The sequence below is a fragment of the Pteropus alecto genome, unplaced genomic scaffold (genome assembly GCF_000325575.1).
Source record: "Pteropus alecto unplaced genomic scaffold, ASM32557v1 scaffold79, whole genome shotgun sequence".
In the NCBI taxonomy this organism is placed as follows: Eukaryota; Metazoa; Chordata; class Mammalia; order Chiroptera; family Pteropodidae; genus Pteropus; species Pteropus alecto.
In genome coordinates, this window is record NW_006494612.1 from 20462228 (window position 1) to 20483099 (window position 20872).

Sequence of the window (20872 nt, forward strand, 5' to 3'; positions counted from 1 at the left end):
TCAAACTCTTCATATGCATCCAGTGAGCTATTAGTCTCCATTTGCACTTCCTGAATAATAAGAAACTCACTGTTTGACTGAAGACACTCATTTCTGTGTTTTATTGCATTTGATTACATTGAAAATGTCTGTTGGGGCTTTCAGACTGAGGTAATTTAGAATAACAGTGTTCATGCCATATGGAAGGAATAACAATATTCTTTCAGTTCTGGGAGAGATCTCTTTTTAGCCCCTGGTGGAAATTAGCTCATATAAAAATGTTCTTTAACAGAAGGCATGAAAGGATGCATCGTGTTCCCAGCTGCCAGCCAAATCTGTGGTTTGGCCACCAGCGTTTGCTACACCTTCTGGAAACGGGCACTTCAGAAACAAGATTCTTGGTTTTGGTGGACGCCATTCCACCGCCTCTGCTTCAACCAGAGATAACGCGTCTCAGCTACTGTGGTAACAGATGAGCTCTAAACATACATGTTTTCAGTGATGAAAATAACCGAGTAGTTTTCAGGAAGACCTATTTCTATTGTTGCTATTGAGTAAAATGATAAAGAATTTCCAATGAAATCATGAATAGATTCATGTTTTTATATGTAGAAACAGAAACATGTTAGTTTTCCAATGGACAGATCAAGTCCCAAGGGTTTCACTATAACCTATTTGAAGGCACTGACACTCAAGCTGACAAATCCTTTACAGAGCATGACCAGTCAGCTCAGCCATGCCTTTGCTCTTCACATGCTCACGGTCCACTTTAAGGTCTCATTCTGCTTTGGACTGCTTTGGCTCTTCATCGTTGCTGTCACCTAGACCAAGCTGGCAGTCTCCTTACATTATCCTGTATTCTGTTCCATTCAATGCTCCAAAGCCTTTCACCACAGGCCAGAAGTGCCTACAAATCTAAATCGTCTGACCTCAACCATTTCTAATCTTACTTCTAATGTTCTAGTATCTGAAGGAATTCTCAATTCTATTTCCCCAACATGAGACCTTCCATAAAACACTTTAACAGGTGGCTTTGAGTTTTATTATGTTGTTGTTTATTCAATGAAAATTCACCAAAGGATAACTTTTTTTTTTTTCTTAATACAGAGCTAACCTAAAGCTGATAATATCTTCCCACCTCTCTGGTTAAACAGTGCTGGTAATTTGGGAATTTGGTGCTGGGAAACTGAAAGCCCACAACTCCTCCCTCATAGCCTACAAAAATTGATAAAACAGAAAATGACGCAAGGAATAGCACAAATTATGTTCCCTTAACTATTAGTCACAGCCATTTAAAAATAAAAATAAAAGCTCACTTATAATTTGACCAGGTAACAGCCTCCAAACGTTTGTAGATATAATTTAGTAGCAACTGGACAATCAAGAGCAGATATACACTTCCACATACCAACTTTTCCTTGAAATCTTAAGTTCTTTGGCAAAACTGTGCCTTAGAAATCACAGTTCATAACTGTTACACACATTTAAAAATCAACTTTCTGACTTGTTTATAAAAATTAAAATTTTTCAGAACAAATGCTTGATTATTGCTTTCTGACTTTATAACAAGTGTACTAAGCAAAAGAGCCCTGAGTTTATCAGAATTTACACAATGGCATTCACCCTGGGCAAATGAATAACAGAACATAAACAAGAAACATGTATTCAAAAAAGCTTATTTATAGATTCCACCAGATTGGGAATTTAAAAATATTTACACTTTTTAAATTTTTCAACTCTACATTCCAAACCCATATTATTTTTTTGATAGATTCATTAAATGAATGGATGAAAAAATGAATGAATGAATCAAACCCATATTATTAAGAACAAAGGCTCCTAAATTTTTAATTCAGGTAATAAAAAAAAACTTTTGAGGATTTGATACAAGCCAGAATCACCCTTCGTCTCTAAGAAAAATGCATATACTCATGATTTTGCAAATATTGGGAGAGTGCGTAGCCCCTTGAAATCCATCCTGGAGTCTGTGGTTAGAAAGTCTGCAGCCAGTGTCTTAGAAAAGATTTGTGTCTCACACCAGCCACCTTAGTTGCCTCCACACAGCAGAGGGTGAAGAGACCATAAGGGGTTCTTGACATTGTAGGGCTCACAGAAAAGTCGAGTCCACATACCTTCAAAGCCAAAACCTTCCTAACAGGCTTCACAGGTAACCTCATAATAGTACCGAATTCTATTAGGGAAAGCTCTCACAAGAACACAGTTCAAACTGACAGTATTTTCCATAAATTTGCCCTTGGTGGATTAACTCATGCACAGTGCTATTACTCATGATTTTTTTTTTTTTTTGAAGGCATTATTGTGTCAGGAACTCCACTAAACATTTTATACATTTTTTATTCATCTCAGCACTGGAATACCCCTATATTGGGATGTATTACCCTTGCTTTGTAGATGTTTTAACTGCCTTCACTAAAGTCACATGGCTCAGTTACTTAGAGTAGGGGATTCAAAGGCCCATCTGTAGGATTCTGAAGCCAGTATGTTTAAAGCAAATATTTGATATAACTTGAAGCTGCTAAGAACCTAATTTGGCATCATAACTATACAAAGGATGTTTTGACCATGTAGCCAAGGGTCAGGTGTTTGACACCTAGGACTTGCCAGCTGGTCATATTCTTTTCTGGGGCCGACTCTTCATTATGGCCTACTCCCTGCAAATATGTAAACAAGTGAATGCTGGGATCCGTGCAGGTCTGTGTTGACTTCTGAAAAATTGTCAGGAGTATGTTTCCTCCTGTTATTTTCTCAACAGTGACATTCATGTGTCCTGATCTCTAATGTAAGCATCTGCCACTGTGGTGGAAACTGGGCAGAGCACGATACAGGAAAGAACAATGTATTGTTACAATACCTGGAGAAAGGTCTTTTTTAAATTATGAGTCTTGTGGCATTTTTAGCATTATGGAGTATTTTATCAGAACGATATGATGAACCCCCATTTACATCACCCAGCTTCAGCAATTATCAACTCATGGCCAATTTCTTTCATCTAAAGCATGACTCATTCCTCCCTAACCCTCATATTGCTAATTCTCAATTATCTATTTTCAGACATCATATAATTTTATCCATAAATAAGGGAAATACTTAATGAAGTCCATGCTGAACAGCAGTTACGGCCACAGTCAGCTCCGTTGCCAGAGTCCTGGTGATAATTATTCCACGAACTGTGGTCCATGCCATAAGTAATGCTACGATATATCATACAGAAAAACGGAAGCTATTCACAACAGTGAGATACCAAAAAACCTACAAACTCTACACATTTTTTAAAAAACCTTTTTATTCTGCTGTGGCCTATAGAAAATGCATTGCAGTTTCCTATGTCCACACAGCATTGCTATATGGCTTATGTAAAATAATACTTATAAAGACCGTAGGCAACTAAAAGGAAGTATTGCTTATTATTCCAAAATTACACTGCTTTTGACTTAAGCAATTAGTACTTGGACATCTCACCTCAGTGAACCTGGTTGACCTACTTTCTTATTCTATCATTTGAAGACTCGGTTTACAGAATGAGAGAACATCCTGAGAAATATTTTGTAACAAATACCAAATGTCAAAAAAGAGAGGCTTGCTGCTGTAGTCACAGGTGGCATTATCAACATCGAATCCCCACAGATGTTCTAGATGTCTCTAGGACCCCAAAACCTGTACTTGCTCTCACAGCTCAATCAAACTGAGCCCTGAGCACTGCGTATTCTATTCCGCTGGGGATTCCGACATGCTTATTTCCTATCACTGCAATTATCTTTAGAAGTATGGAAGGATATGGTTCTCAGAAAACCCTGGCAAGATCAACCTCTGCTTTAAATATGAATGTTATATATACAAACTTTCTGAAGAAAAATATATTTACAGAATCATATTTGGTTCCATAATATTTCTAAGGCTTGGCTTGCTGAGATAGGCTTCTCCAGAGAGGAGGAGTTGTTTTTGTAATCATTCTACAGAAAGTGAGAAAGACCTTTTCACAAGGTGAGAGAGAATTCAGTGGGAACAGATCCCAAAGACAGCCATACAAATTATATTTAACACGCTAACTTTAAATGACTAGGAGAAGAAATTCTACATAACATTTTAAATGAAATATACCGTTAGTCATTTGCTGTGAAATGCTTTTAATGTTTAAAAGAAAATTCAGCACTTAATCTGGTGGGTGTCGGCAGAAGCTTCACAATAAATCATCCTGAATAGACACGGTGCAGCCTTTGCCAGAGCCCGTTCTGCTGATGCCTTAGGCCCAGTGGACAGTAAAGCAAAACATGAAACAGAGGAGCAGGACTCAGATGGGACAGCGAAAATATTTCCTGAATCAAAACAAAAAATGCACAAAGAAAACAAGCAAAAATATCCCTTGGAGAATTTGTAAAAGCTGGGGTGGATTATGTAACCAGGCAGAAGGAATCTGGCATTCTAAACATTAGATTTACAAACTTTCAACAACGCCTTGGCCATTTGAAGTCAGTGATGTTGGCAGCAGCATCAAATTATAAAGGCTCTGAACAACAGACTTAAAAGATGCTACATTCCACAAAATAATGACTTCAGACTGAAAATATCACTTAAGTTTATCTTTTAAACCTTTATGAAAAGAGAAATGACAAATTTCGAGAATAAACAAACTTTATTTTATAACAGTATTACAGAAAGCAAAATATCATTTAATACAACTTGAAGCTGCTATAAATCTAATCTGGCATCATAACTATACATAGGGTCAAAAGCAAAGAAAAAAAAATGTTCAATACAGTTAATAAGTCCCTATCAGGTCTCTGGTGTCAGCTTGAAATGGAACAGCTTTCTTATAACCATCAAAATACCACCACCGCCCCTACTCCTCTCCCTAGTGTCTTCAAACCTGTGTGAATCATCAAACTACCTGAAAGAGATAGACCTGCTCAATAACAAAAGGTCAGTTTTACATGTAGACAAGGAGGTTTAATACAAAGCAAGTGTCCTACACAAGTGTTCGAATAATGCAAAGTATTGAAATTTGGACATGTTAAGAAAGAAAGCACTAAAGGTTTTAAGCTGCCTGAATATTTTAGTAGAGGGGAAGAAATCGTTTTTTCTCCTCCCTCCTGTTTCTGGAATGCTGCTGAAGGGCATGTGTCTGAGAAGCATTGGCACTGTGGTGTGACAGGGTCTCTAAACACAGTGCGTGGCCAGCGAACATCTTCATAATTCTCCAGTCTGGAGTTTCTCTGCCTTTCTACTAAAAAGTAAAAAGTCACAGGACTGGAAAGTCAAAAAGGTTCAATATAAAAAATACCTCCAATGAATTTCTCAAATATTAGAAAGTTTTCAAGATGTAAGAAATGCTTTTAATCTGTATTAATATTTTCTCGTACAGCATATTTACTGCAACCAAACTGTAAATATTTACTGTAATTCAATGGGAAGGATCTGGAAGAAGGAAAGCCACTATCTAAATTAGTCACAGAGTTTCCTTTCCGCACAACAGCACCTGTTCAGGTGAACAGCACCTTACCAGCTGGGGCTGGCTTTGTTCACTATCATTTGATCAAAATGAGTCATAAAGAGCAGGTAGTTGTACACAAAGTAAACAGGAAGCAAAAACAAAATTCCCTAATTAAAAAAAAAATAACCAATAATACTTAGAAGTGGTTATAAAACAAAATAATATATTAAAATGCGAGGGACCAGAGCTGTTAAGGTAAGGTTTGGTGTTGGCATTTTAATTCTTCAGGTTCTGGTTGTTGTTACCGGTCCTAGTATGAATTCGCTGGAGTAGTGGTGTGGCATTAAGACTTGGAATGGTCAAAATTCTTCAGGTTCACAAAGTTGAGTGTTGTTTAAAAAAAATGAAATTCTAGGAGGAAAAAAGAGACAAGGTTTAAAATTAAATATTCCAAAGACAGAGGCTTGAAAAATAAAAATGTAACACTCATCAGATTGCAAATCAAGTAATCAACAGTTACTATTACTATCTACCGTAGATACTATGTTTACCATAAGACATCCACGAGAGTCTGCTCCACCCCTGTGGGCCTTAAAATATCTGGAGAATTGACAAGCATACTGTATAAACACCGGCAAATAAGGATAAATTAAAAAAAAAAAAAAAAAAAGAATTAATTATAAAAATAGAGGTAATTCATAGAGCAAAAATCTAAAAAAGAGACATCAATATAGGTTTTAAAGCTAGATTCAAGGAAGGGAGAAAAACAGTCAATTTTGACTTCATGGAAATGAGGAGAAAGGGTGCTTCAGGTGGGGAGACGAGGGTATGGGAGAAGGAATGAATGGGAGGATAGTGAAGAAATGAACATCACTGAAGCTAAGTAATGGTATGGTAACTGAAGGTAAAAAAAAATATTAGGTCTACTCATCAATACCAGACTGAGAAGTCTGAACTTGATCTAATAGACCATTCATTCAGAAAGAGCATTAAAGAGATAAAAAGACCAACTGTCCATCTACTGCAATGATCCAGAGTAGAGAGTGAGTGGCAGGGACAGCAGGTCACAGAGCTGGGGTGTGGCAAGTTCAAGTTGGGCATGAAAAGTCCAGGAAAGAAGGCTGGGTTTGATTTTGGTTTTGAGGAAGGTTTGACATGCCTGATTTATGTTTTCACAACATCACTGTGGCTTCAGTGTCATGAACAGGCTAAAAAGGTGGAGAGGAGTGGAGATGGGAGGCCACTGTGGCAAGTCCAGGCTGCATGAGGATGACAAAGGTCAGGTATGACTGCTAGATGGCGAGGAGCCCAGACTTGAGTGTTTGCCTCAGAAATCAGGTGGAAGACAGGACTTTGAGAAACACCACTGAAGGAGGAGAATCAGAATGTGGTGACTAGGAAGGAAGTACCAGAGAAGACTCTCAGGCTTGGAGCCTGGGACCTCAAAATCAGAGGGAGAATGACAGCCTGAGAGCCCAGTCGAGGTCTAAGGATGAGGGATGTAGATTTGTCAGCACAAAGGGACAAATGAAACCAAACGATGAAATCAGTCTCACGTGAATATAAGAAAAAAGGAAAGATGAGTCTTAGGAGGCCCCAATCAAAAGGAAATAGGCAGGAGAGAGGAGAGGGAGGGAGACAAAAAATAAGGATGGTGCATTGCCCCTGAAAGAGAAAAGGGTTTTAAGAAGGCAACTGTTTCATTTTGTTATTTCAGCGTGGTTGGAAGTTTCTGCAAAGGGTAGGTAATTACAGAGGAGAGGAAGAGGTTGGTAATTATGTCCAAGAGACACTGGTCCCAAAGTCAAGTAGAATATATACTCTTCTGGCTAGATAAAATTAAGTCTTGTTTTAATGAAAAAATTCCCCACCATTTAGATTTATCACAGACATTATTATTATAGCCTCTTGATTATTCAGGACAGATTGATAAATCAAATTCAGTCTTTCCCACCCTGCTTTTTGCTTTAAGCTATTTCCTTACTCATTAGTAATAATCTCCTTGATTCTAGGCAGGGAAAAAATCAATGGAGAAAACACAAAGTCATCTTTTTTTAGGTTAGTAATTATGAAAAGAAATGTGGGGGATGATGAAGGGGATGGATAACACTACCAATCAAACTGGACTCGGAAGTTCCCTGTGACCTTCAGTTATGCTATCTATTCTTTTTCTTTGAGAGGCTGGTAGCTCTGTTTTCTTTGCTTCGTGAACATGCATTGTTTGACTGATGTCACTTTGCCTAACTCACGCTACCGAAAATGAACCCTTGATATTACCCATGCCCAAAACCCCACAGAAAGAGGTTTAGGGTTCTGTTTCCTGTAGGCTCCATGTCACTCTACTTCACTGAATCTGTTTTCACCAAACATTAAAATTTCAATTTGTAAAAGAAAGGTAAAATTAAACTTGTTTCAAAGCCATTAGTATAGAAGGAACAGGAATCCTGGAGTAAGTAGGAACTGGATGAAAGAGATCTTGATTTCAATGAGTTTCAACATTTATTGAAATATATGTAGAGAAAAAGACACAGTTATCCATGTAAAGTCAAATATTTACTTTCATTTATTCACAATCAAACCACTAGACAGTAAATCATTTTTTTCTCATAATAAGTATTACAAATGGTAATATTAATGTGCCTTAAGGATTCTAAACAGCTTATAATTTTAACATTAAACACATTTCCCCCCTCATTCTTTAAGAGGCGGTAAATCAACTATAACTCTGAGTTAATTAGATATTCAGTGTTTCAGAACATCCCAGTTCTTATTGTTCCAGATGAACTAGGAGTAATTATTACATAAAGTTTTTTTATTTACACATCCACCTATCTTTTCTCGACTTCTTCTTGCACTTAAACACATGTAGAAATGTAATCCCGAGTAGTTAACGTCTAGCTTTTGAACTAGAGAGGAGAAAAGGTAAGGATGGAATCACCAATGCCATTGGCACACAAGTATCAGACATTTTATGTCTTTTTGTCATGTGTTGGTGACACGAAAACTTAGTATTTGACCATTTTTAACAGGCTGCATTTTGAGTCTTAATGTTTTATCACATATCCCAAAGTGAAAACTAGATATAGGTTCTTCGTGTAAGTGCTGTACAGTTTCAAGAATTCTTTTTCAAGCTTGAATTCTATCTCATATTTATAGACGTCTTGACATCTTTATATAAATTGACAGGCATTAATTACTGGCACTAATTCAATCTGCTTTCACTTTTGACACTACCATAACCATTCACACCTGAAATTTGGATAAGATCATATCTGTTAAGTATATGGATTATATTGAATGTATAAGAATTTTGGTCGGGCAAACAAAAACGCAAACCACTGTTTCCATGCTTCAGTTTCCCACCTTAGACTATACAATGTCAGTGAACATTTCTAACATTTCTAACCAGTCACATTCCATAGCCTATGTCCCCCTCTTTTGGCCAGTGTGAGAATAGGTTTCACACATTTGTGATTAGATGACTGTTTGATCTAATCACAAGTCTAATTCTGTGTCCAAACTCTTCAAGGATACATGCCGTTTACAAACTTTGCCTTAAGTCCTCACAGAGGGTTCAATGTGTTCTTTATCTTTCTCAGTGTGCCATGCTGAGCAGTTGGAAATCAGTCAAGCTCAAGAACAGAAGTTTTATACCTCATCTGAAAAGCACAAGCTCAGTTTCCAGAGACAAAAGGCTCACATAGTAGGTCTCAATCTTGAGCATACTCTATTCCAGAAACTGGTTCAGGAAATTGCAAACATGCACTTTTAAAAAGCATTTGATAAAAACCACTGTTTAGTGGTAAAGACTCCCAGAGGGGAGTCTCAATAAAAATGCAAGCCTGTGGGTTTTATATTAGACAATGCAAGAAAACATAACATTTCTTCAGATTAATGAAGATTCAATTACCAAAGGGCAGTAATATAAGCAGATATTACAAAACTATAAATAACATTTATGTAAGACACAATGCAATTATTTCTTAAATAAAAATGAAGGCTATGCATCCACGTGTAAAGTTCAGTTTTAAATAAAATAATTTATGAATTTCAGTTATTTCTAATACTAATCTTCATTTTATTCTTCCTTGGTTCTCAATTTGCATATCTGATTTTAATTTTTAAACAGAATTTCCACTGTAAGAATTTAAGAATTCTAGAACCTAAAATGCAAGTATGATACATTTCTATTTGGTTAACCCAGGAAATAGTCAATTCTTACAATGTTTGTGATACCCCTGCAGTTAAGACCCACTAGTTCTCAAAGTGTGGTCTGTACACCTTGGAGGGCACCACGACTCTTTCTGGGGGGATCGTGAAGTCAATACTATTTTATAATCATGTTCGGACATTCTTTGCCCTTTTCAGGACGACGACATTTTCACTGATGGTGCAGTAACAGTGGTTAGTAAACCTGACGGCATCTTAGCACAGGCTGCAGTGCCACCAAATTGTATCATTACCCCACCATGCTCTCACAGTGAAACAGAAAGCCAGTTTCACTTAATAAGGATGTCTTTGATAAAAGAAGAAAATTATCAATTTTCTTACATTTCAACCCTTGCGTGTGTATATACATAACTGTCTTAATATTGTGTGATGAAATGGGACGAATGCATGCAACAGGAGTGCTGCATCCAGAAGTACAATGGATGTCTAGAGGACAAGCATTTGTATGAATGTCTAAACTGAGTTGAAGCCACATTTTTCATAAAACACCTTTTTATATTTGAGAGAATTATTGATAAAGTATGCTATTCAATTTGATATCTGGCAGGCATTTTCTTTACTTGTTGCCAATGATAAAATTCAATCTTTCAGGTGAAAATTAGAATTTTGGAAAACTGCATTTTGGACACTCTGAGTTTGATAGCTTCCCAGTATTTAAAGACTCTTCTGATAAGACCAGAGGCATCTGTTTACTGTCAGTCATTTTGCCTTTTCCAGGATGTCACAGAGCTGGAATCATAATATATTGTAGCCTTTTCAGACAGGCGTCTTTAAGTGATTATTTTTAACTTAATAAATATTTTAAAAATTGATTTATACCATGATAAATTTTGATATTATTTTGATTTATAATATGGTAAATTTTAGTTTTTGATTTATAATACAGTCAATTTCAATAGGTGCAAGTCACATAAACAAAACCTCTCTGGGCTCCTCAGTGATTTTTAAGAATGTAAAGTGGTCCTGGGTCCATTAAGCTTGAGCACCGCTCCAATCAAATCTGCTGCCCCTAAGCTGTTGCTGTTGCCTTCTTTCACAGGTATTTGTGTGTCTGCTGAACACAGAGCGGAAAATTAAATCTCATGTATTTTTCTTTTTCAGTTAAATGAAACTCAGCACCTGCTCTACAAATAATTCAGCAAAATGGTCCCGCTTCTCCTGGTTTGCCTGAACGTATTAATGCTGTTTTGGTGCCTCTCTTCTCACAAGGCTCTCAAGTGGGCCCTTTGAGACTCGTGTCTCAGAATTGAGTCTTTCAGGATAGGCTAGAATCCTTGATCTCCATTTCCTCTGAATACCAGCTATACCGTGTTGAAAAATATACACAGCAACACAATTCCACTTCAAAGACAAAAAGTCAGTTCCAAGTTTGCCAGAATCACAAGTCAGTTAAGGTTCTTTGCTTTCAGGAGAGTCAATTTTGAGATGTTTTCCCCAACTTTCCTTTTTTAAAGGTATGCCTTTGCACAGCTGTACTTACCTCCCCTGCTGAGGAGGTTTCAGGAAGAACAATTCCTTCCCTGCCATCTTGTGATGGGCAAAGCTCTCTTTTTGTTTTTAAGCCAGTTTAAACTCTCTTATGTTTGAGGAAAGGGTAAGCTATCAGTGATCTCTTAAAACCAATTAGATGGGTTTTCTTTAAAGCTAACAGTAATTTTTCTATTAGAATCTTTATGCCTGACACATTCAAGTCACTCTACTTAAAGAATTACTACCAGGCGGTAATTTCAGAATGTCCTGTCAAACGAAAATACCATCAAGTTTACCTCATTCTTAAACATGACTATTTTATACAATATGGTTTGACTTGTTCATTTAGCTTTATATCATAGCTGCAACCTCAAAGACATTTTATACAAAAAAAAAAAAAAAATGTTTCTAAAATGAGTCATGTTTCAAGTACATTGGTGGGAGTTTGTTATTTGAAAATTCCAACCATGAATTCTTCTGCAAAGCCACATGTGACATGGATTCAAACTGACTGAGGGTCGGTCCTGGCTCTGCCACTCACCGACTGTGTGACTTGGGTAAGACACTTAAGCTCTCGAGGCCTCGGTGTTATCTACATCACAGATGACTATAAGAACCAATTCAGATAATAAACAGCAAAGGTCTCAAAGCTGGACACAGGGTAGGCATTCAATAAATGTTAGCTAATATTCTTTTGATTTTCATATATGGTATTTCACTCCTAGTTTTGCTTCCAATTCTACTCTTAAAGATAAGAGATGTCCGGTATAGTTTCTCCATTAATAATTACCTGAATCAGTATAATGGTTTACTTACAGGGTACTTCATCTAATCTAGCACCTTTCCAATCAATTCTACACATTACTGATGAGTTACTCTTACTGAAGGACAATGCTGAAAATGCCCTTCCCATACTCAAATACCCTATGCAGGTGACCTACACAGTGAAGTCAAAACTAAGGTACTAATACAGAATGTGATACCCTCTGCAATATGCCTTTGACAAATCTTTCTAGTTCTGCTGGGAACTCAGCATATAGCTATAACGCAGGAATCGCTCTTCCTGATATCCATCCCATTGTTTTTCTACATGCTCTTTCCTCTCTGCCCATATATTCAAACCCTGCCCAGAGCTCTGCACCGAAGAGCTTTCCTGCCACTTTATAAAGGAGGTCTTCTCTGATCTGCCAATCAGAACAGTTTCTCCTGTTAACTTTTATTGCCCTTTATCTAGGCTTCTCTTGAAAAAATACTATTTCTTTTTACCCTACATGCCATTTGTATACATGTTCCTATTCCTCTGTTTTTATTATAACATATATAACAGTCCTTTGATCATTAGGTTCACAATATATATTAATGAATCCCTAAGTGAAAGTAATAGGGACTAATCCGTATGGTAAGACTGAAGAACAGGGGCTTTGGAGGAAAAAAAAAAAAAACTGCATTGTTTTTAGGAAGATAGTAGTACTACCTGTCTTCACTATTACTTTCATCTGCCGACTTAAGTAGAAAAATTTTGGGTTTGTTTTTCTGTTCTCTTTGTTGAATAATTATATCTATGAGATTCCAGGAGGACGCTTACTTCTTTAAAAAACTGGTTTTCCCAAATCTCTGAAGTTTTGACAAAGATTTCTAAGAGTAGTTAGCATTTGGCCCTAAAGCTAGAGTAAGGTCTTCTGGTTCACTTTGCTAGGTTCAAATCTTGTGGGAACCAGATATGAAAGTATTCTACAAAATCTTAAAAGCTTCTTTTAAATAACGAACGCACTACACTTAAGGTTACATTCAATATACTTTAATCCAGCTAAGCCTTTGTCAATCTTAGGTTCATAAGATAAGTAGAGATGAGAAAACATTTCTCTACAGCATCAAATAAAAGTTGCACTTAAAAAATAGTAACAAAATCCTTATCTTTAAAAAAAAATCTTTGAAGCACATATAAACAGAACTTGCTAAGTTTTCATTTTATATTTTCCTTACAGAAAGGTTAGGAGTCAAAAGAATTCATCTCCGGACCCAAGTCTCTGACTTATTAGTTTGTTTTCCTTACTTCTTCAAAATCCAGTACATTATTTTATACTTAAAGCACATCTCCACTTGGAATAGCTACATTTCAAATGCCCAATAGCCACATGTGGGTACTGGCTACCATACTGGATAGAACAGGTCCAGATTCCACTTGTTCTAATGCTCACTGAACTACTTTGATGTATGAGAGTTAAATAAACATAGGGCCAACATGTCTTTGGATTGTAATCCTCATGAAGACTGGCGTATCTTAAAAAACACACGTACATACAAACATTAATTAATTAGCTGCTATAGCAAAATTTCCTCCTATTGCCACTTGCAAATTTATATGTTTAAAAAATAGTATCTAGGATATCTAACATTAGGGAAGTTCTTGAGACAAATGAAATTATACTTAGCTGTATACATGATGCTATCTTATGATTCCTGAGTATAAGTGACCTATGGCAAATTAATCTCTAGGATTCATAAAAAAGGATGGGGAGAGAGAAGATACTCTAGATGCAGGTTAAAATTAAATACTCTTTTAATTTCCATACTCTTACATATGCCCTAGACTAGGGTATAATGAAGTCATAACCACCACGTCCACTCTCCTCAGAGGCTAAGTGGGTAACAGATGAGTAAGGAGATGGGGTACCAAGGACCAGCATGAAGAGACACAGGTGACTTAGGGAGCTCTGCCCTAAGAGTGGCACTGCATTCATGAGAAAAAGCAGGCTCAATGCCATCAGAGCTTCTGATGTCTCTAAAATGGCTGGGTATCTCTTCCTTTTAAGCATTAATAATTAATTCAAATTCTAAAAAATTGCTGCTTGGGCCAGAAAAGAAAACTCTGGATATGGTCTTTTTGTAAATTTTGTCTTGCTCATCTCCTCCTCCTCTTTTTGGTGCCATTTTTAACCCTCAATAATAATGAAAAACTGGGAGAAATATGCAGCATTTACAAGGGATTAATAATCTTAAAGAACCTGTAAGAGATAAAAGATAAACCCTGAACAGAAAACTGGACAAAGGACACAAACTGGTAATTCAAAAAAATGCAAATTGTCTGTGTGCGTGTGCGGAGGGGGGAGAGAGAATGTATATTTCAATTCCACTTTCAATGAAAAATACAATTAAAAAATGCTCTTTCCTCACAATTTAAAAAGGGGAAACTGGCAAAAATTTTTAAAATTTCTTATAACCTTTAGTGCGGGTAAGGGTGTGGGGAAACGGATGCTCATAAACCACTAGCGGGAATCTAACTTTGCAGACAGAGCCTTTATGGTGGGCAGGTTAGCAATATATCAAAAACCCTTGGTGGCACACCAACTCTAATTTTTAAAAAATATTTGCTCTAGAGAAACAGTAAAATTAATGCACAAAAATATACACACAAGTATAATCTTTGTGGGTGTGTGGATAATTGTGAAAACTGAGGAATAATCTAAATGCCCACTAATAGGGGGGAGTTAAGTAAACCATCATCATGTATCTAATCAATGGCTACTGAAAAATGATGAGGTAACAAGGAAAGTTATCTATAATGCACTGTTATGTGGAGAAAAAAGCAGCATATAGTTATATAGTATAATAGAGTTAACAGTCACAGCTTATATAAATTGTGGTGTGAGCATAAGTGTGAATATGTGTTCACATAGATACACAATGTCAAAAGGGATTATCTATCTGTAGGAGCAGAGGAATTATGGGTCACTTACATTTTCTACCATCTTTCCTTTTTTAAAAGTAAAAATCTCCTGTTTTTTTATTACCGAAAAATAAAACAAAACAAAAAAAAGAAGATAGGTTCACTTGAAAAAAGAAGTCAATAATGACTCTGTCCAAAGGCAAATCCTGGGGAATCAGTGACTACCAGGTGCTAATATATGAACGACAGCAGTGGCTTCCAGCATCTCCTTGGCTGGGTAGTTCAAATATACTGTAACTGACTCGCTGATAGCACCTGCATTTATAAATATTAAAACTGAACTTTCCATAGCTTTCTAGAGTGAAAGCTGGCTATGCCTAAAACTCACTAAATCCGAAATGGCTTTTCATTTCTATGTATAAGAAGTCTTCAATTTTAGGTTTCGTTAATCTACATCAAAAACTAAGCTGTAGTAAAATGCTAATTTTAGGAATGAGACTAGTACAACTAGACAAATAGAATAAAATTAAAATGCAACACATTTGATATGCCTGAAAACCTGCTGACTCCTGACATGGAAACAGTCATCTGAAGTCAAGGGGCTTGTGCTTCTCTTTCCAGCACAGGGCGATGCTTGTCGGGGCCATGTTAAATGAGTAGCTCATAATTAGCGAGAGCTCAGTTTTCCTGGCGAGTCAGATAGCTAATGCTAATTTCCTTTAGGGTTGAGAGTTCATTTTGAAGCCATGAACATCAATCACCCAGACTTTGAAATGCTGGTTTGAACATGATAGTATCTTGTTTAGAAAATGGTGTTCACTAGAATGCACAATAGCACAGAAAGCAACACTGCTAATTTAGTTATGTATTTACTGCGGATTGTGGAGTGGGAATCAAGGTATATCTAAAAGGTTCCAAGGACTGATGGATTTGCCAGGATTTTAGTAATCACAGCACTGGCTCTGGTGGTTCTGTGAAACTTAATGCAATGCTCTCCATCTTCTCAGATAAAGATGGCAGAGTAGACAGAAAAGCAAAAGGCCCTATTACCAATTTCAGCTTCTTGGAGACACTTCTCATGTAAAACCCCATTTCTTCAGCCTGTTATAGGGCTCCATCCCTACTACTTGACTGAAGTAGCTCTGAAAAAGCCCCTGGGTTACTGCTGTACCAACAGTTTCAAAGGACACATTCACTAGATTTCTCTGCCATATTTAATACTTGATTACCCTCTTCTTGAAGTTATCCTCTCTTGCAGTTTTTATGACACCCTTTTCTCCCTGTTTTCTTCCTCCTCCTCTATGTCCTCTGCTCCCCAGGTCTCAATTCTGATCAGGCCCTAGATGACATCGCTTAAACCGAAGGTTTCATGAGTCAATGACATTTCAAATGACCTTCGGAACTCTGACTCCTGATCCGAAGCCTACTGTGATCTCTCAAAGTTTCTGGCTATCTCCTACTGTGACATTTCTCAAAGTCACCATCTCTGGGACAGAAAATTTTTTTTTTTTAAATTATTTTTAAATTTAGTTTCACGTATACAGAACATTGGTTAGACACCTATATAGTTCCTAAAACGATCCCCCCAATTGCACTCTCCCTCCTCTGACCCTCCACCTAACCAACATATTAATGCTAGCTACATTCCCTATGCTGTGCTCCCCATCTCCGTGACCATCCATCTGCTACTAATATGTACTTCTTTAACCTTTTACCCCATTCTCTCAGGCCTCCAAATCCTCCTTCCCTCTGTCCGACACCAGACTGTCCACTATAGAAAATCTTCATTTTTACTTGACTCTTAATGACAATATAGGGTTATTGGCTGACCTTATGTAAAAGTTCTTACAACCTGCCTTGGAAACAAATCCTTCTGTAAATTCTATTATCATTCCCAATTAACAGATGGTAAAACTGAGGCACAGAGAAGCAAAATAACCTGCTCAGGTCACACAACTACAAAGTAGGTTTGAACCCTGCAAATCTGCTATACTACACTTCCTCTTAACATTCAGACTACCTGGTAAATTTCCCATTACCTGTGTTGTGTGTGTGTATAAGATGGGGACTTACAGATTTATTTCCAAGCTTCCTCCATAATTCTTATGATGGTTGGTCTCTCCTATATAGTACCACAAAATGAAAAATACACTTTTGCTTTAAGGTAGCTAAGAGCAGAGGGCTGGTGATATTGCACGTGACATGAAACATCTATCTATTCCATGATTGAAATTATAGGTACCACCATCATCTCATCTGCCCAAGCTACAAACATGGACGTTATCTGGGATTCCTCCCCATCCTCCAACTTCCCAATTCACTAACTTCCATACTCTCATGCAAACCAGTCACCGAGTCACAAACCTTTACCTACTTACCATCTCTCAAATACATGAGAAGTACTTGTACCTTTTCAAGATAAAGTTTAGCCTCTTCAGCTTGGCTTATAAGACGCTTAATGCCTGGACTTCTGACTCTGCTCTTCTTACCTCCCATCACTCTCCTATAAGTATTCTCCAATCCAGCTACATTTGATTTTGTGCTGTTCCTAGAGTATCAAGTTCACAGCACCATATCCTACTGGAATGTCCTCTCCTATGCCTTTCTTCATTGAGCTAACTCCTACTCACCTGGAAGCTCAAGTAAGACTCCCCATCCTGCCTTAGAGATCTTTTTTCCCACTCAGCTCAGTTCAGAACATAGCATAAAACTTAAAACTGTTGTGCTACCACTGATTCATTGTCTGTGAGTGCAGACCTTCTTTGATTCGAAATCTCCATGGTAAAACAGTAGATGAGATCTCATGGGCCCTCTGTCTATATATATATATATATATGATGAGCATACAATGAATAAAATGGGTGAATGGATGAAAGGCTGCTTCCCTGTCATTTTATCCTTTGGCTGCTCATCGCTTTCAGATGAAGAGGCACTATTCGCTTTAGCCCACATCAATGATACTCCAGTAGTCAAAGGCTCATTTGAAGTCCGGGTTCAGAGAGCTCACAGTGCCAACTAAAGCGGAGTCACAAGCTCCCACTCCTGGAACTCTCTTTGAGGCCATGAGACCACACCACCAAGCCTGGGGTCTTCTCCCTCCTGATCAGGACAGCTCAAGAAGACCATTCCAGTGGCGATATAGGTCAGTAACACTATGTGTCCATTTGAGGGCTCATAAATATTCATTTGGGACAAACTGGCAGGAGGAAACAGTCTATAAACGAACATTAAAAAAAAAAAAGTTACAAAGATTTAGTGAGGTATTCCTCTGAAGTCTGAGTTTTCTTTTTAGTGGTGTTTGCATTTAGTTCCTTGGCCTCACAGCTGGCCAACACCCAGCTGGGAAGGCAGACTCAGGAGTTTCACTCCACTGTAGGTTTTCCTTTGACCATCTTTCTGTCTCTCCACCCAACCACCCCCTACTTTTAATGCTTGATCAAATGCTCAGAGCTACTCTAAAGGGAGAGGTCAGGTCAGAAGGAGACCTTTTCACATCTGAAAAGGCAGGCGGCGGGACAGATACATCACAAATATTTATTCTTTTCTGATGTTCACATACTGTCCTGGTCCTGCTCTTTGCCTCGGGCCACCTGCTGCCTCTGTGGGCTCCTGCCGGGGCAGCAAGAGGGTAGCTGAAGCAGTAGAAACACACTCCTCCCCGCCTGACAGTCACCAGAAGGGAAAATTTTCAAGAACAAGCTGTAGCCGGAGGGGGGTGGAAATGCTAAAATGACTTCGAGACAGTAAGGTAACTCCTATTTTTAGTGTCTTTGAGTTAAAACTTTGTTTCTCAAGTAATAGGCTAAATTTACAATAGTTCAAGTCCCTTATTTTGTTTTATCATATCACATTGTTTCCTTCAGAGCATTTATCAGATTTGCAATTATATTTTGTTAATATTTACACCTCCCCTCTTGGAGATCCTTCCCAAGGAGGGGGACTGTGTTTTATCTACCAATTTGACAATTTGATCCTCAATGCCTATCCCTACCCTAGCACATTTTGGCACTCAAATAATTCTTGAGTGGATGAATGAATTTTTCCAAACTTACCTAGTTTGCTCACCTTTTATGTGAATTTATACTTTAAGTTCCTATATCTGTTTAATTAGGCTGCTTATAAAAGGTAACCTCTAAGACAAGCAAACTTCAAAGGGTGAGTGTGTGAGTGTGTGTGTGTGTGTGTGTGTGTGTGTTCACTGCAAAAATGAATATAAGGTGCCAGGAATAACTGATATAACGAATTCATTTTAAAACTTATTAATATGCCATAAATGAAAGTGGGGGTGTTGGTAATGTTCACAATGGTCATTACTGATTCATAGAATTTAAGAGAAATACCCAGTATGTTTATATTTGTATAACATTCAATTTTCTTATTCATTGTCTTATGATATCCTTATAAGCTGTCCTGTGAGTTAAAAAAAAGAAAAAAGAAAAAAGTAGATTTAATTATCCTCACTGATTTGCCCAATGTCACGTAGTTTGAGATCTTCTTATACATAGTATTTGACCATCTGACTCCCAGCTAAGATATTCTCAGCCATTCATATATAAAACCATCAGGAAAATACATATCAAAAATAAAAAGATTTAGTATTTAACAGCATATTTATTCAGTTAACTAGATATTGTGCTTGTGCTAAAATTTTAAATGATTTCTGCTTGTAAGCCTTTATACGCCCTGTGTTGAAAATATAAAGCTTTTATTTATATAAAAATATAAAGAGTCGCTATAAAGAGTACCTAAAAAATAAAGAGTAAAGTTGCTAGGTAGAAAACCAATATAGAAGAGTCAAATGTATCTCCCTATACTAGCAACAGCTAGAAAAGATTTATCAGACTTCTGCGTTAAAAAGAAATCATATATTTTATTAAAAGAAATTAAAGACCTATATAAATGGAGAGATATTTTACATTTGTGGAAAATAAGACTTAATACCATAAAGATACAGTTCTCACCATACTGAGCTACAGAGTGAATATAATTCCAATTAAAATACTACAGGGTTTATTCAGAGCCTAACAAATTAATTCTGAAATTTACATGGAACAGAAAGAGCCCGGAATAGCCAAGAAATTCTTGAAGAAAAATAATTGGGGAGACATGGCCTACCAGATATCAGGACTCATTTTAAAGCTACAGTGATTAAGACAGCATGGCACTGGAATAGGGACAGACACATGGACTAATGGAATGAGAGCGCCCAGAAACACATCATGCATATAAAAAAACGATTTATGACCTGAGATTAGAGGAAGAAAGAATGGGTTCTTCAATAAACAATGCTGGAAGGCTGGCTACTTATACGAAAAATGCATGGATCACTGTTTCTCATCACACAGGAAAAACAATTTCGGATGTTTAAGGACTGATATGTGAAAGGTGACATTAAAATTTCTGGATCCAAAGTATCTGTAATACTTCAGGGTAGGAAAAGAGGATAAGCCGTAAAGGAAAGCTTGTTAATTCAACTATATTAACTATATTAACAACTACTATATTAATAAATATGTTAATTATATTGAACTATATTAATAAAAGAGAAACCACAAATGAGAAGGTATTTACAACAGACATAACTGACAAAGGGTTAATATCCAGAATCTATCAAGAATCAATAAGAACAAGAAAAAGCTATGTGGCTTCACAGCTCTCGGATTTTGGCATAAATTAAAAGGTCAGAGGGGAGGCTGTGCAATGGCCAGACCCTCACTTCCTGTGATGAAAAAGCACTTGGCCACAAGGCAGGAGGTGTGTGCCATGACTGGCCACTCCAGTGGCGCATTTATCTACTGACTGATCAATGTACGGGTCAGTTTAAAAATTAAAAACAAAAAAGCAATCTTAGTATATGTGCTGTGTAATAAAATCTGCTTTTTAAAATTCTAATACAGATACAATGAACATTTACTCATTTCATTAAGAATTCTTTAGCACAACTGTTAATGGTTCTACCTAATCATCACATGTTGGCAGGATAAGGTATGACCAAACCCTGCTGGTGGCCATTTAGATTGCTTCTAATTTTTTGCTAGTAACTATAAAAATGTGGTAAATACGCTTATAGGTAAATT

At 37.1% G+C, this 20872-nt stretch overlaps 1 protein-coding gene across 11 annotated transcripts in view; it reads right to left on the bottom strand.

The window, feature by feature from the left end:
• Positions 1 to 4611: 4611 nt before the first annotated feature.
• EPB41L2 (erythrocyte membrane protein band 4.1 like 2) overlaps positions 4612 to 20872 on the bottom strand; it is a 194697-nt gene continuing 178436 nt past the window's right edge. For all 11 annotated transcript variants that reach the window (XM_025042450.1, XM_025042446.1, XM_015600086.2 and 8 more), the window contains one exon: positions 4612 to 5839. The gene's annotated coding sequence lies outside the window, so the exon portion shown is untranslated. The remainder of the gene's footprint in view (positions 5840 to 20872) is intronic.